This window comes from Mirounga angustirostris, unplaced genomic scaffold (assembly GCF_029215605.1).
Source record: "Mirounga angustirostris isolate CCGP_5_RB_7025 unplaced genomic scaffold, mMirAng1.0.hap1 SCAF_8, whole genome shotgun sequence".
Taxonomy (NCBI): Eukaryota; Metazoa; Chordata; class Mammalia; order Carnivora; family Phocidae; genus Mirounga; species Mirounga angustirostris.
The window spans coordinates 115,642,166-115,660,572 of record NW_026991716.1 but is presented as its reverse complement, the minus strand read 5'-3'; the positions used below and the strand labels follow the sequence as shown (position 1 = coordinate 115,660,572).

Sequence of the window (18,407 nt, the reverse complement as noted above, 5' to 3'; positions counted from 1 at the left end):
AATTTGATTTATAAAATCTATAACCTTGCAGAGCCGTTGTGAATGTTTGGTGTGTGACAGGTACTCCACAAATGTTAGCAACAACAATAATAACAATATTAAATAACTTTTATTGTTAAAATATCCTTTTCTCTCCCTTCTTTCTTTTATATAGTTTCACTTTTTGCATTTTTTTTTCACTCCCATAGCTTCAGCTATACCCTTATTTGACAAATGCGGCATACTTGTTAGGTATCGGACACTGCAAGGTGATGAAGATAGAGGGGAGAAGATCCACACTGTCTCTATCCTCTAGACCTTATGCTTAAAGAGATGAAGGATAAGTCTACACTGTGACAGAGACTACTGGCTATTCACCAAAAATCTGAGTCCTTTTTTCCTGGACACATGGTAGGTTACATTTTCCAGCCTCCCTTGCAGTTGGATGTGGCCATGCGACTCATTTATGGAATACGAGGTTCTGTTACTTCTGGACCAAGGTTTTTAAGAGGTAGACGAGCTTCCTCTACTCCTTTTTTTTCCTTTTGCTGGTTGGATGCAGATGATAATAAAGAATTCCAGGAGAAAGGCAAAGCCAAAAGATGGAAGGTATCTATATCCCTGATTTGCCATGTGGAGGAATGCCTTTTCCTACCCAGAAAGGCTTGCCTTAGACTTTTCATAAGCAACAATAAAAATAACTTCTATTGTGTTTGAGTCATTAGAAAGTTTTATGCTTATTTGTTACAGCAGTTAGCTACTACTACATTCCTCTTCAGTTCTGATTTTCCTTCTCTGTTGTGATCAATGGCCTTAATACATTTTTGTTGTTGTCGTCGTAAAGAAGACACTGTATCTCAGAATATCTAAAACAAAACTTACAATCTCACCTCCAAGACATTTTATGACCTACCTCTTTCTAATAATGGCCTCACTACTGGCCAAGATATACAAGCTTCATACAGAGGAGTCAGCTTTGACCCTCTCTTTCCCTTTCTGAGATGTAGTCAATTACCCATTTCTGTACCTTTTCCTTTGTGATCTTTCTAGAATTTGACTTTTCCTTTTCAGCCCCTCTTATACCATCAGTATCACTGAGAAAGGTGTCTCTCTCAAGAGGCAAAGGGGCTAAAATTCAAGTCATGCATCCTGGCACAGTGCTGTGTCCACTTGGAGGGATGGGAGTTTTATCATAGTTTCCATAAATGTGCCAAAGGAAGTGTTTCCTTTCTACTCTTGCACAAGTTCCTTGAGTGTGCCAGAAAGCCCTGTGACTGACATACTTATCAAGCCTCTAATACTTCATGCTGAGGCAATGGTGAACATCTACAAGTTTACAACATTCTCATCAGTCTCCCCCACTTCCAGTCTATCCTTCAAGCCTTTGCTTTATTAATCTTCCAAAAGCATTGATGTTAAGCATTTCTGCTTAAGAAGTTCAGTGGCTACTCCTTATCTAACAGAGTGAACTTGTAGCCTTGTATTCAAAGCTTACTGTGATCTAGAATCATCTCCCTTCTCTAGCCTTCTATTATTCTTTCCCATATTTCTTAATGCAAACAACATTGGCCTTTTGGGAAAGAACATTCGTTGTTATACTATAATGTCTTAAGAATTATGGAACATTTAGCCACACTGAGCCCATCTACTCAATGTCAGGAGAGTCCTCCAAGCAATGTGACAACAGACATGTCCATACATTTTGGAGATGGAAACAGAACTGTTCCTGGTTGAGAACTTCTATAGCCACACCACCAGCAAAAAACAGTATTTATGGAGTGTTTGTATCACTGTATTGTTCCCTTATTCAACCCAAACAACAGCTCACTGAGGAGGTATTATTTTTCTGATTTTTTAAATGAAAAAACTTTGGCTCTAGGAAGTGAAAAGATGTAACCAAGAATACCTAGCTATTGAGAGAAAGAGCTGGGTCAAAATGTACACTTGTATATTTCATCCAAACTGAGCTACTTGGCATTCCCTAAAATCCTTTGCTGTACTTTGACTTTCCTCAGTCTGTTGATTCTGCTTAGAACACCCCCAAATTTCTTTCTATAAATCCATTTCTTTAATCATGACCTTAGATACCATCCCCTTCAGGAACTCTTCTCTGACCACACTAAACCAGGGATCACTTCTGGGTCACTGTGGTGCTTTGTCCTTTGGTCAGCCAGTTTCACAGTCCCTTTTGGACTGTGCACACAGCTTCTCTCCCATTTTGGATTGTATACTCCCCGAGGACAGGGCAATATTTGTTTTATGGTTGCTTAGAATTTCCAGCACACAGTGCCTTGCATGTGCTAAGCATTCTTGAAGAAAAAAAAAAAAAAGAAAAGAGGCCCAGTGATAGGACAGAGTGGGAATATCATGGATTTAAGAGTTATTTTCACATCCAGGCTATATCACTTGCAACCATTGGCCTTGCCCATGTAATAGAATCTCCTCAAGCTTCAGTTTTGCCATCTGTAGAATGATTAAATCTGATCGGTTGAAATGAGTAGATGAGTATATATAAAATACATATAATATCGAGCACATTATAAGACGTGATAGGAACTATTAGAAGTAATAAAACAATTAAATATTAAGCCTTTAAAAAATTAATGCAAACATTTTTCAGTGCTGACCTAGACAAGATATTTTCCAGGAAGTCCAGGACTGCATTATTTCTTTGTGACCATGCCTGGGGCTGGTGTTTATTAAATGGTTTTGGCTTGAATGCTCACTTTTCTCACACTATTGAGGTTGGTTCTGAGCCTGGGAAAGCTTAGAAAGATTTCCTTAACATTCTCTATTAAGCTTCTATACAAACCTGGCTCTCTAGACACAGGCAAGGTTGAGAGAAGACATGGTGTGCTCATTCTGGTCCTCTCTCACAGGAATTTCACTAGACTATTGCACATCTCACTGTAACTCTGCAAAATTGTGATATCCATCCATCCATCCATCCATCCTAATACGATTTGACATTTTTAAGTTTCACCTATGTATCTGCATCATCCCAGGAATTGGAAGATACAGTGAGGAGGAAGACATGTTCTTCATCTAAAGAGCATCACATTCAAAGAGGTCAGAGAGAGATGTAACCAATAAAATGAACACTGTTATCAATTAAAGAAGCATGTATAAAATTCAATTCAATTCTTCTTGGATCTTGATTCCTCTGATTGAGTTGGGGAATATTTATAGTCTTTAAAATAATTCACAGAAAACAGCTTCTTTTCTCTAATAATGTTAAAGCAAAACAGTGCCGTCCATTACAAAAGCTAAGCCAACTGTGAAGTTAGGGGGAATAGTCCACACAAGGCCCCCCTTATTTCTGATATCACTCTCAAGTTTAGGAGATCCTTATAACTGGCCTCAGTTTGTTAATTTACCAAAAAAGCTCATAGAACTCACTAAAAGCTGTTATGCTCATGGTTATAGCTTATTACAGGGAAAAGATACAGATTAAAATCAGCCAAAGGAAGAGGCACACAAGGTAGGGTCCAGGACTGAACCAAACATGGAACTTCCAGTTGTCTGCTCCCTGTGGAGGTAAGACAGCATTACTTCCCCAGTATCAATGTGTGACAGTCAGCATTGAGTACTGCTAACCAGTAAAGCTCCCCCCACTAATGTTGGTGTTCAGAGTTTTATCAGGGCTGCATTGTGTAAGCATGTTTTACTGCCCACATGGTTGATTTCAGTCTCCAGTCTCCCCAAAGGCCAACTGATACCACATGACCCAAAGCCCTCACTCCAAATGCATTGTTACCATCTGGTGTGGCCAGTCCTTATTCTAAATTACATTGTTACACTGTTTGGTGTGACTCAAGGCCCTAGACAAACAAAGACACTTGTATCAGGTATAAAGTTCCCAGGGCCTAGAGATTCCCTCTGAGTAGCCAATGACAGAGGCCAGACCTCTCTATGGGCAGGGTTAAATTCCTTTTTTTGTTTTTTTAAATTTTATTTTATTATTTTATGTTAATCACCATACATTACATCATTAGTTTTTGATATACTGTTCCATGATTCATTGTTTGCGTATAACACTCAGTGCTCCATGCAGTACGTGCCCTCTTTAATACCCATCACCAGGCTAACACATCCCCCCAACCCCCTCCCCTCTAGAACCCTCAGTTTGTTTCTCAGAGTCCATAGTCTCTCATGGTTCGTCTCCCGCTCCGATTTCCCTCCCTTCATTTTTCCCTTCCTACTATCTTCTCCTTTTTTTTTTTTTTAACATATAATGTATTATTTGTTTCAGAGGCATAGGTCTGTGATTCAACAGTCTTACACAATTTACTACAAATGTATTTGCAGTGTTTTTAATGAGAAACATCTCACAATTTATAGTAATTTTAAATTTTTATTGTCTACCCCTAATCATCTATCTAAACGGGTTTTGGAAGTTCTGCTCAAAGGTTCAGAATGAAGTGATTAAGATGAGTTTAGTGGATTATCAGATATATTAATTAAAATGCTATTTGTAAATAGTAAAAATCTGCTGGCTCTGGCTTAAGCAAAAAGAAAAAAAAACCAAAACGGGATTTATTTTGAGGATTAGGGTAGTTCATGAAATTCAAAGCCAAGAATCTATCCTTTCTTCTCTTCTTCATATATGTGCTTCTTTCTTCTTCTAGTTCGGAAGAAAATTGGTCACTCCATGGTTCAGGATACACATAATTTAACTTTTGAGTTTTGAGACACTGATTATTTCTCTCATGGTCCTGATTCCAAATTTCTGCCAGAAAGAATCTGAGACACTCAGCTTGGAGGAGTTATTTACCTCTGGCCAATCAACTATAACCAGTGATATAGGGCCACAAGGCATAAATATGTGGCTAGTTGCCTAGAGAAATATGGCAGGGGAGATATCCTACTAGCTGTTGACTACTGAGATCCACATCGACTACAAGGGAAGATCATTCATTAAATGGAACGTGAAGAAAAGTTTATGATAGCTTAAAAGCAAGCTAGGTAGACTATGATTAAATCCTGAGATTTCAAGAAGGTTGATTATGGTTCTATTTTGAGGGACATATACAGTACCACGTTATGTTGGATTGTGCATTATAGTGAGAAAGACATGGCATTTGGATACAGAGGAACCACATCTTAGTCTCTTACTGATGTTGAAGTTAATTATCTTTTTGGAGCCTTTGTTAACTTATTTATCAAATAGGGAAATTCCCAACTCATGAGGTTGTAATGAATAACAAATGAGATCATGTATGTGAAAACACTTCCTAAAATGCTAAGCACACATTAATTATTATCTTTTGAAATTAATCCAAAGATTTTCTATTTTGTATATTTGAGAAAACATATACGTTTAATGAGTCTATTGAGTCTTTTGAACTCAGAAATGTTTATGGATCTAGGTGTACAGATTAATTTTATCACCCCAAAAAAGTTTTTCTTAGGGAACAACAAGACTTATCCAACAATATCCTCATCAAACCAGATGACTGATTATTTTAACAATGAGGAGATGGTCAATGCAGGATATTGCAACGTATTTCAAGAATTTCTTTAAAATCTCAGAATTCCTTAATTCAATTTAAAAAGGTTGAATTGTCAAGATGTGCAAAAAATTGTAACTTTTTTTTTTTTAAGAAGAAAGAAACAAATCCATTTACTACTATGATCTGGAAGTTTGAGTTACTTCTTTAACACTTTTTTCTGATGTGTTACAAATTTTAGGCAGAATCACTTTACCAAACAGTTACTGATTCCTTTAATGAAGTGATTCATTTTCCCTATGTTTCCAGGGTAACAAATATAACTGATATAGTTTCTCTCACCGTGGTGTGTATAGTATTTAAATTAAATGACTATAAGCACCAAGTCTACCCATGAGAAGATGTCCTACCTCTTTCCCAGGGTTCTTCTCCCAAAGATAACTCTGAGATCCTCCCTGAAAGTTTTATCTTGTCCAACAGGCCTATCCTGGTCACTGCTGTCCCAGTGAGAGAATAGGAGAGTTTCGGAGTCCCTCTGGACTGGCACTGAAATAAAGATGTATTGTTCTATCAGGTGCTATCTGCCTTGCTTGCTGAAGAAAAAAATTCCTCAGTGATGATCGTCATCACTGCATGACTAGCTCACTTGTGGTTTCTCCAGCTTTGAGGGAAATGAAGGAAAACTGGTTCTGCTGTGCTACCCTCGCCGGCCCTAGCTGCATGCTCACACAGCCGTGGTCTCTCGGGCTGTCCTAGAAGGCCAAGCACGCTGGTCTGAAGGGCTTTCCAGCCTCAGTAACAAGCTGTGTTGTTCCTCTCTGAAACCTTCTCGTCCCAGCACTGGAATGTGTGACATTCAGTGCAGAGGAAAAACTCCAGGGGCGCCTGTGTGGCTCAGTTGGTTAAGCCACTGCCTTCGGCTCAGGTCATGATCCTGGAGTCCCAGGATCGAGTCCCGCATCGGGCTCCCTGCTCAGCGGGGAGTCTGCTTCTCCCTCTGACCCTCCCCCTCTCATGCTCTCTGTCTCCCATTCTCTCTCTCAGATAAATAAATAAAAAATCTTAAAAAAAAAAAAAAGAAAAACTCCATCTTGTCATAGAGATAGAGAAGACACTTCATTTCTTGGAGACAGTTTGGAAGACAAATATTTAGTATTATGCCGTATGGTTTAAAGCTAAAATAACTCTCCCATCTCGTGTACAACTAACAAAGCCTGTGCTATACTATTCCTCTTTATTATTACTCATATCTTATTTTCTCTTTGCAACTGTGACCACACAATGCTTGGGACAGCTTGGTTGCATAAAGAAGATAACGAATTCGATGAAGAAACTCAGAAACGGAAAGCTGACAAACAGAATAAACAAGTTTATCATATTTCCAAAGGGAGAACACGAGGAGTTTGCCAAGGGGACTGCAGAATTTACTAACTTCAGACTATGTGAGTGTGTAAAAGAGCTTCTAGGAATTTCGGCCACTTCCTCATATAACACTGCTAAGTTACAGAGGGATCAGACAAATAAACACAACATTGACAAATAACTCAGAACACATTTATGGGCCATTGGTGTTATCCACCATCTTTGATTGCCCCTCACCTCAATGTGTTCTTTATTTCCTAACAGAAGAATATCATGTCTGTTTATTATTTGAATCAGGAAGATTTCCTCTAAAGACTGCATTTTCACATGTCTTCATTGATACAATGAATAATGGTTTATTTCAAAGCTGCCAAAACAAAGCACAAGTAAAAAATAGTAAAAAAAAAAAAAAAAAAGGTATTAATCATATTACCCTCTATGTCTTGGACTTATTTGTCTGAAGGGTTCTATGTGTAAAAACTTACTGATTTTAACTAAATTTGATACAGTTACTGATGCATTACAAGTCTTTAGCAGCCCCCAAACACTGACAAAACAATACTAGGGTTTAATTTGCTCTTTCTGTAGTTCTTTAAATTGTTTCAAGCGCATCTCCTTTTCAACCTGAATATCAATAGTTGGGAATCAAGTTGTGGCATGCCTCATTAGTGAAACTTCTCTAATAAGTGTGAAATTAAAAATAAGAAAAATACAAATTTAATGTACCAGTGTTACTATGAAAGAGATTGTTTCATTGTCTACTTCACATGTCTAGGCCATTCCCCCCAGAGAGAGAAGGGGAGTCCCCCTGCAGCTAGGGTGTTTGGTTTGTTCATCTCTGCCTCGAGCAGATCAACCCCAGTTCTCCTCTGAAAGGATTTCACACTCATTCATATTATCCATACACCTTCTCTTAAGGTAGGAAGAAATAAGTTTCCTATGCATATGGTACAGATGAGTAAATTAAGGCCTATGGTTACACAAAATTCATCTTAGTTTTGAAGAATAACTTAGTAGATTTTCTTTAACCATCATGCTTTGGGGGAAGTGGGCAGTCTGTGTCCAAGATTGGCCATTAGCAATGGAAGGAAGTAGGGAAAGTGATCTTAATGAGGTCTCCTGCCTTTCTCTGGTGTATTTTCTGTCTTCAGCTCTGAGAAAGCAAGTTTATATCATCTCTTCTGTCATCAAACTTTCAACTCCACCTTCCCATTCTTCACTATCAACTGGTGACTTCACTTATTATTTCACTGAGAAAATAGAGGCATTCAGAAGAGAATGACCTCATCTTCCATCACTAAATTGACCAACCTTTACATATGCTTGCATGTCACCTTCCCTCCTGTTACAGTGACGAGCTCTCTGCTCCTATAAGGCCTCTTTTCCCATCCCTTCCCCAGAAACTGTCATCTCCTCTCTCCTGCATCATTATTTTATCTTTCTCTATTAGATCATTCCCATGGGCTTCTAGTATAATAGCCCATCTTAAATAAAAACAAACCCTCCCCTGACCCCACACCCACCTCTAACCGATATCTTTGCTCTTTTTAAAAAAAATCCTGGGATGACTTAGGTATACTCAATATATCCTTAATATTTTGAACCCACTTCAATTAGATTTTTACCACCACTAACCCACAGAAACCATACTTGTCAATGGAACCACTGGCTTCCAGCTTGTCAAGCCACCCGTCAGTTCTCGGCACTATCCTCCACCCCTGTCTTGGTTGTGCATTCAGCAGTATGTGGCAATGTTGATGGCTCTCTCCTTCTTGGAGCACTTTTTCCTTCAGTACCTGTGACACCACTTTCTTGATATTTGTAACCGCACTACTCCTTCCCCTCTATCAGCTCTTCTTCCCTAACTTGATCCCTAATGGTTGGCTCACCTTAGGTTGCAGACCTCACCCTCTTTCTTCTTCTTCTTCTTCTTTTTCTTTTTTTTTTTTCCCTTGGGAGAGAGAACACGTGCACGATGGGGGCTCGGGGGACTGGGGCAGAGGGAGAAGGAGAGAGAGAATCTTAAGCAGGCTCCATGCCCAACACAACCCTGACTTGGGACTGGATCTCACAAACCTGAGATCTTGACCTGAGCCAAAATCAAGAATTGGCCCCTTAACTGACTGAACCACCCAGGCGCCCCTCTTTTTTCTTCTATTTACACTCCTTTCCTAATGAACCTTCTTCTGTGGTTCTGTATAGAACACATTTACAACATTTACGACACCTCGGGATGCTCAACTTTATATTCTTCAGCTACAACCTTCCTCCTGAGATTCTGATGTGTGTATGTAAACTGGTTATTTAAAGTTTCCACTTGGATGTCTAATAGACATCTCCAGTGTAATATGTCCAAAGTAGAATTCTTTGTATCCCCACCCAAACAGAACACCCCCAATTTCTCCAACTGAGTAAGTGGTATTATATTTTGCTTAAGTCCTCAAACCAGGAATCATATTAGATTTCTCTCTTTTCTCCACCCTCCACATGCTATCAGTTGGCAAGTGCAGATGCATTTGCCTTCCTAATGTATCTTGAATTTGACCACTTCTCACTGTTGTTACTCCTTCTACCTTTTCTGGAAAAATTGACTATCATGTCATGTCTGGACTCCAATCATGGCCTCTTAACTAGGCTTCCTATTTCCTCTGTACTATCCTTACAATCAATTTTCCATTGGTTCCCATTCAGAAATCTATTGTTCTAAATTATCACGCCCTTGCAAAACCACTTTCTGACTCCTTCCACTTGAGCCATGCTTGCTTTCTTGACCTTATTCAAACCATCGATGCTCCTTCCTGCCTCTGAGCATTTACAGAACTATTCCCTCAGTGTGGAATGTTGTTCTCTCTCTCCTTCACATAATTCAGGTCTCTGCTCAGACACTACCTCTTCAAAGAGAACTTCCCTGATTGCGTGATTAAAAACATCACTATCCTTCTCTCCTGCCATTCTCTTTCCCCATACCCGTTTTATTCTTTTTCATAGCCCTTAGGACCATTTGACTTTGCTATTTATATAATTTTAGTTGTTATTTTTCTGTATTTGTCAATAAAAAGTCCATTCATTTTTCTGTTTGCAGCACTCTTTTTTTCTTAAAATACATTCTTCTTCTGATATCTGGGACACCACTCTCTTGGTATTTCTGAGCAGGGGAACCAGCCTGATTTCAGACGTTCTATTGCATAACTCCAACAGAATAGTACTGGACTAAGGAGTGGGAAGATGCTAGGCCAGAAGGATCGGAAGACTATTCAAGCTGCTTAGGGAAATCAGACGGGCTATCAGCAAACTCAAGGTATGGACGGCTACGCTGGGGCCAACCTAAGGTCAGAGATGCAGCTGGGACTTCTCCTAGAAGAAACAACAAAATTGGATGTTCAGTGATGGTTTTAAAATGCAGTGACTCAAACTTTCCCAGCTGTGTTCTGGAGCAATCTTTCTTGATCTTAAAGGCTACATGCTCTAGGGGTACATGAGGTTCTCAGATGAAGCCAATTACTTTTGTTTTCCTGTCTCTTTTGTCATCTTCTCCCCTTCTGTTGTCTGTTCTTTCACTTTGTAAGGTTTAATTTTAGTAAATAGGAGCAGTAATACATCATAGAGTAGACTATGTATGACAGGCTTTTAATGCAAGAACCCAGGAACAAAATGATGAGTAAAAATAGACTTTCCTGGAACTCACAGACTAGTGCAAGAGACAAATTGTAATCTCATATGTGCACACACACACACACATTATAAACTGGGCAATAAAATCACTTAATAGCCTGGAGGTCTGGGGTAATTTCCCTAGAGCTCACACTGGAAGATTGAGAAAAAGTTAATAACTAATTTGGGTCATATTTCTCTCCATTTATGAGTTGGTACTCCTGTCTGCAGAACTGGAAGTTGAGGTATTTCCCTTTCAAATTATTTCTTAATATTTACCAATAGAGTTGGCAACCATGGGTCTAAGGTCAAGTCTAGCCAAGTAGTAGAGGAAGGACTGGAAGGGGAGGAGTCTCTTGAGTTTGTAGGTTATTGAATTAATAAACACGTTTAAAAGGTTAAGTCCCAGTTTCCATGGAGACAAAATACCATATTAGAAGTCATATTTTGTGTCTTATAGGCTTAGGCCAGTTATTCTTCATAGATGACCCAGGATAGAAGTCTCACACACCACACCTTCCTGGTACTATGGCAGATATCACTAATTATTTATAGTCTTGTTTCTTTCTGAGCCACCCTGGCTCAGAATTCTTCTCAAGAATATCTCTGGGCATCCTCCTCCAGTTGGTTGTGGTTGACATGAAGGATAAATTCTATTTACTAATATGACTCTAGGTGGTATATATGCTGGTAGTAGTATTTATTAATAAATTCAGTGTCTGGATGCCTCATGTTCTGGTGAAGTTATCTTGTCTCAACCACCAGATCCTGAGACTCAATGATAGAAAGGAGATATGACATCCTAGAGCAATAACTTCCAAACTTCAAAACAACATCTTATACCTTTTATTGCTAATAAAAATTTTTAAAAGTGGTATTGAATCATGACTGCAACATACAAACCATATAACACAGGAATTAGTGGGCTTGCAGCTAGATATGGAGCCCCAAATCTTTTTTCCCCAACAGAAAATCCTGAGGCATCCAATGGAATCCTAGCTCCTATGATAGCATTCTGAAAACCACTCTCTCTGAGGATTGTCATCTCATGATTTTTGATCATAATTCATAGTTCTAGAGCTCATTAATTATAGGATCCAAGCTCAACTGTCAGTCTTATGCTAGGGTCTTCTAAGATTTCAAGGATGGTTTTGGTCTGAAATATCCTTATGTCTCACATCTTGGTCAATAAAATCATTTGGCCACAAATCGATCAAGATTAAGATTTAACAATTTGGATCATGAACACTCTTTAAAAATCTAATAAAATCTATTGAAATTCCTTTTAAAAAATGTATACACAAATACAGATACAGACATATACACATTATTTGACATACAAGTCCAAGGAATTTATAGACTTCCAGAAGCCCCATGTAAGAAAGTCCTGACTTAAAGATAGAGTCTGGAAGATAGAGCTCACTGGGCATCTACAGATAAAGAGGAGTTTAGCTTGGATGCAATCAGGAGTATTGGGCCAGACCACAAGAATTCTCCATATAGCAATGTTAAAAATTTCTCCTCTTTTAAAGGACCATTGCTCATCAGGAAAGGTCCTGAAATGTTCTTAATGCCCAAAATATAAATAGGAATTTGCCTTCAGTGTTGTTCCCTCTCTTCTCTGCAGTCATCCCCAACTGCAACTATTACAGTTTATCTTAAAAGGAACTCAGAAAATATACAGTGAGAAGGCTATAGGAAATTGCGATTCTGCTTGGGGATTCAGCTTGTATTAGATTCAAAGGCAGAGGTGGATCACCAAGGACATGGCCCCACTCACCTGGTTCATAAAGGCTGTCCTGCGCTGGCCCACCAGGTGGGCTTTATCCCAGTGCACTAAGATGGCATCCTCTAAGACCGAGCCCTGGCCCCATGAGAGTTGCTAAATCCTTCAGGATTTTGAACACCTTTCTATGCTTTTATCACCAAGGACTAGTTTTGTAACCTAATAGGAAGGTCATAAGTTGTGAAACAAACCAGAAATGAAAACCCGTGCTTATAAGTTCTGATTCTCTTTGACAGGAGTAGTCTTGACTCTCTTCTGGTATCCAGGGAGTAGTCATGAGTTACTTCATCTAGTAATGCCAGTGTTGGCCAAATAGCCTGCATTGGTCAGTAATTGGCTGATGGGTGCCGTGGGAGGTTGACACCAGCTGGGGTTTGGTGAATAGACTCAGGGTCAAGATCAAGAGATCCTTAAAGGAATAGGAATGGTTGAAAGAGAGAGACAGTTTATTGCTAATGTAGAACCAATAATAGGAATAAGATTGCTCCTTCCCTGCGTAAATAGTCCCTCATGGAGAAACAGAGAGAAATGGTGTGTCAGGGAGACAGGGAACAGCCTCTATAAGCATGGAACCATGGTAAAATACTAGTAAAGCCATGTGAGCAGTGAAGTAAAGTCTAAGGTATGGTCCAAAAAAAAAAATAATAATAATAGCTGACGCTTTTTATTGGTCGACAGGGTGCCTCAGCACAGCTTGCTTCAGAATCAGATTGTTTTGTTCAACCAACTGGCTTGGAATTCCCAGAGAGCTTCTTGGCTATCTTTGCACCCGGTTTTAAATGGACCATTTCTTGGCAGACTCAAGGTTCTCCACTGACACCTCAGCACTTGAGACTTTTGCAAATGAACATGAAGGGAAGACTGGAGGCCCCTACAGAAAGAAAAACTCTTGGACATACACCTAAGGAGTTAAACAACAGAACCAAGAGAGCAAACTGGAAGTTATTGGAACTTCATCTAAAGCAAGTTAAAAGGTTTTAGGTATCAAAGGAAGGGAAAAGAGGGGGAGAATGTAAGTTTGAAAAGACCAGAGAATAAAAATGTATAATTCTAAGGGTTAGTAAGGTGTTTACATGCAATTCTTTAAATTGTGATATACAAGTTGCATTAGAGAAAAAGCTAACCATTTAACCTTAACTTTTTAGTAAAATCATGTTTCCATCAAGAAACCATATTTAGTGGAAAAGAGGTCATGGTCTGTGTCAGTTATGGAAAATTTTATTTGTTTGGAGCAAAACACCCTGAGATACCACTGTCTACCCTGTGGCAACTTGCCTTAATTTTATAGCAATCTGCCCTTAAGGAAGTAAACCTGAAGAGGGTTCCTGGAGGGGAGGACAGATGGTACTCCAAGGCTGGAGTGAGATTCATTCCAGAATATTTATTTCTAAGAACTTTCTCAGCCAATTCTGTCTATTAATTAGGTTTGGATTTGACTAAAAGTCCAACCGCTGCCTATCCTCACCATGCTAGAGGAACTTGGCAACTCCACTTCTATATGGAAGGCAACATGAAATCACAGAGTAATATTATAATAATGAATATAGTTTTCCATATTATAAATTCCATCTTATCTCTTAGCTGTGAATCTGCTAATCTATTAATCTTCCAAATACAGTGATGCCACATTTCATGAGCCCCCAAAAAGTACATTACGGGCCCAGGCAAGGTTGCAGTATGTGAGAGGAACATTACCCAAAAAACCACATCTCTTAATTCCCAGTCTGTAACAGACCACAGATGTCATCACATCTTTCCAACACTTCATATTGAACAAGAAGCATCCTTATTTCCTTCATAGAATCACTTAAATCTGTCATAATGTGATTAATGGAGGCTGTGGTAAATCAGTTAAGTTGATAATAGTGGGTTTTTTAATACAAAAAAGCTGTGGGAGACAGTGTAGTTTTTCAAAATGCATAACTAAGCCTCAAATGCATGTCTCAATTGGTCCCTTCTCCTGTTTTGTAACTTTTCTCATTAGAGTTCCACAACTATACTAGAACGTGGGTAATCACACCCCAAAGTCTTCACTCATGAAAGCTAGAGATGATGGACTTGCCCTTCCACAGTAAGAAACTAGGACATCTCAGAACCACAGCAATGTTCCCTTTCCTGGGAGAGGATTTACCTTGTTTCTCTGTGTTGGCTGGGTGGGCACCTGCAACCTAAAATCACCTCAGTCTAAGTGTATGGATTTAGAATTTGAAGCTGTAATAGTAAGTCAACTTGCAGTTCATCCTTCCTCCTGGAGTATGGCCTGAATGGTTCCAAGGCCAAACCTTAAGGGTTTATCAGTGTTCTCCCTCTTTGGTAGGAGTTGATTTTTGTCCCACACTCTGATTTGTTAAGATCTCTGTTCTGCTTTTCAGATATCTGCTTTTCAGATATCTCTCATTTCAGAGTTGCCCGATATTTCTCATATTCTAGATGTGACTTAAAGCCTGGGCTCCACTCTCTGAGTGTCTTTTTTTGGGAATTGGAGAGAGAGTTAGTAAAATGGAAGAAGGATCTGAATAAATAACCCAGAATGGAATGAAGAGAAAAATACTCAGAAGAAATACAAAGGTAGGTTAAGATTCTTGCAGCATAGAAGTGAAAGTCCTAACAGATGTCTCATAAGCATTCCAGAAATAGAGAGAATGATGGAAAGGCAACATTCAAGCAGAGGGTGTGAAGAACTTCCCAAGCTTACTGAAAGATGTGGATCATCCGACATCCTCAGTAGAATGCGTTATCAAAAATTCAACGTCTGGATACATTGTGTTGGAGCACTGCAGTAGAGAGACAAAACTGAATGAAAACGAAAGCAAGAAGAAGAAAAAGAACTACCACAAAATCAGGAGATAGGGCAAAAAAACAAAATTGTAGAAAGAAATCTAGAACAGTAAGTAATAGTATTTACTAGAAACCCATTAGACTTGACAGTTAAACATCACTTATCAAGGGGTGCCTGGGTGGCTCGGTTGGTTAAGCGACCGCCTTCAGCTCAGGTCATGATCCTGGAGTCCTGGGATCGAGTCCCGCATTGGGCTCCCTGCTCAGCAGGGAGTCTGCTTCTCCCCCTGACCCTCCTCCCTCTCATGCTCTCTCTCTATCATTCTCTCTCTCTCAATAAATAAATAAAAATCTTTTTTTTAAGTCACTTATCAAATGGGATGAAAAGAAATACCTAGGGAAGCCTGAGTTTCTCAGTTGGTTAAGGTCTGCCTTTGGCTCAGGTCATGATCCCAGGATCCCGGGATCAAGCCCCACATCGGGCTCCCTGCTCAGTGAGGAGGCTACTTCTCCCTCTGCCTGCTCTGCCTGCCCTTCCCCCCTGCTTGTGCTCATGTGTATGCACTCTCTCTCTTTCTCTGACAGATGAATAGAAATCTTAAAAAAAAAAAGAAACACCTAAAATATCAGTACACAGAAAGGTCCAAAGTAAAAAAAAAAAAAAAAAAGGAAAAGGCATACTAAACCAATATCCACCAAAATAATCAAAGAGTAGATAGAGAGATAGATGATATGCCAGTCAAATAGACTTTGAGGAGAAAGTTACCAGTCATATAGAGGATGCTACATGATGATAAAAATTTAATTCATCAGTTATAATCTGTATAGACTTGGTAGCATGGCCTCAAAATATGTAAGGTCCTAATGGGAAAATCTATAATAAGAGCATAATAGCTTATAAACTTCTCTCAGTAGCTGAAGAATCAAGCAGCAAATTTTTTGTAAGTATATGAAAAATTTGGATAATGTTATTAACAAGCTTGACATGAAAGATAAATAACCCTAAAAGAGAGATTACATCTCAGTTTCAATCACATGAGGAGCAGTTGTCAAAACACCCCACCCTCAGACAGAATTTCATAGAATTTTTATCATTTAGACCATTCTCCAGTAAGTTAAACATCTATAAAAGAGATGTCGAAAAAATCCATACCTTTGAAAATTAATTTTAAACAGGCTTTCTAGATAACTGATAGTTAAAGATGAATAATAGCAAATATACATCCACATTGTAAGACTTAACTGAAGCATACTTTATAGTGAATTTATGGCTCTAAATGCTTATACTAGAAAAGAAGAAAGCTGAAAATAAATGAGCTAAGCAGCTTAGAAGTTAGAAGAACAACAAAATAAACACAAAGAAAGTAGAAGGAAGGAAACTATAAAGATAAGAGTGAAAATTAATCAAATGGAAAACAAATATACAGTAGAGAGAATCAGCTAAGGCAAAAGGTCATTTTTGGAAAAAAATGAATAGACATTTTTAGGCTCCAAGAAAAGATGAAACAGTACAAATAAACACCATTAGAAATGAAAAAGAAGACAACTACAGTACTGCTAAAATAAAAAGATAAAATATGAAATAATACTTTCCAAAACATGCAAAAACTTAACTCAAAAAAGTTAGAAAAACTACAACTTAACTACCGATTCAAGAAGAAATAAAATGCATTTATCCGTTAAATAAATTTAATCGAAGTTAGAGATGTACTCACACAAAAGCCAATTCCAGATTGTTTTAGAACTAGTTTAATTCAAAGAGTTAAGAAATATTATTTTATTTTTACTCCAGAGGAACTCTGGGTACCCAACTGTCTTTATTTATTTTGTTGATGTATAACCTTGTTACTTAAATTAGATACGGAGAATATTAGAAATGAAAATCACAGGCTAATCTCACTTTTGATTATAGATGTAAAATACTAAACAAAATATTATCAAACTAAATAAAAAATTAGGTCAAGTTTAAGCTGGGTTGTGGGAATAAAAGGATTATTGGGCATTAAAATTTCTCATATTAAGAGATAAAAGGAGAACAACTTTTCAAAAGATGCATAAGTATTAAAATACTAAACACTTCCCATGATAACATAATGTAAAAAACTTCTGAATACATTGGTAATAGAAGGTGTTCTAGTTTGGATTCCCCTAGCAGTAGACACAGGGATAGAGGTTCCAGTAAAGTGTATTTGGGAGATGATCCCAGGAAACATAGGTGAACCCCACAGACAAAGATTAAGCAAAACAAGCATCTATCTATCATCTATCTATCTATCTATCTATCTATCTATCTATCTATCTATCTATCTATCTATCATCATCTATCTTCTATCATCTATCTACCTATATATCTGTCTATTTATCTATCTACCTATCTTATCTATCTGTTTGTTTCACAGATATGTATATATAGTCATTTATGCAAACTTTACAATCTGGCAAAACAGCATCATTCATTGCTTAGGGATATCTGTATAGAGTAACAGTATAAAGCAATTCAAGGAGATGACGCACACAAAATTCAGTGTAGTATTTAGTTCTAATGTTGGGTGCATAGGAGATATTCTTGAGGAAGAGTAATAAGGGTCTGAACTGTATTAGTGAAGCTCTCTTTCTTAAGCTGGATAGTAATATAAAACATGTTCTTATTATTATTCCTTATGCTTTTCTAAAAAAAGCCCTAAAAGGAAAGCAAAGAAGAAAAATACACTAACCAGACATGTCAATATCAAGGAAATAGAGAACAAGGCTACCAATAAACAATAGAGTGTTATAACTTATACCCAAAAGATTACTAAGAAAGGCAAAGCCTTGGCAGGAGTGGTGTGTGTGTGTGTGTGTGTGTGTATGTGAAAAGCATATGCTGTTATATGCAGAACAAATAACTACAGATCAAATATAAAATAAACATGAAAACATGAGAATTTATAAAGATCATATGCTAATATATTTGAAAAATTATAGAAATATAAAATATAAATTGCTGGAATTGATACTGGAAGAAATTTTTAAAACTTGACTACATTAATAACCATTAGAGAAATTGAAGTAGTAGAAATATATCCTACAGGTCCCCAATTATAAACCCCTAGGCCCAGAAAGTCTCCAGGTGAGATTTACTAAGCTGCTCCAGAAAACAGAACACTTGTTCCAGAAAACAAAAAACAACTGACTTTTGAAATGAGGTTAATATAAGCCGACTTCAAAACTAGATTAGTAAGATAGCAGAGAAGGTAAATTATGAGCCTATAAAATTATGAACACATATAGAAAGCTGCTGATTAAAATATAAGGTAACCAAATCCAAGAAAGTTTTAAGAATACCTTAAAATCAAGTGAGGTTTGTCATTAGAATACAAGAAGAATTTAAAATTAGCAAATGTTTAATTTGCTCATCAATC

General features: G+C 37.9%; 1 pseudogene; it reads left to right on the top strand.

Moving 5' to 3' along the window:
- Positions 1-387: 387 nt before the first annotated feature.
- LOC123836531 (ferritin heavy chain-like) overlaps positions 388-18,407 on the top strand; it is a 125,867-nt pseudogene continuing 107,847 nt past the window's right edge.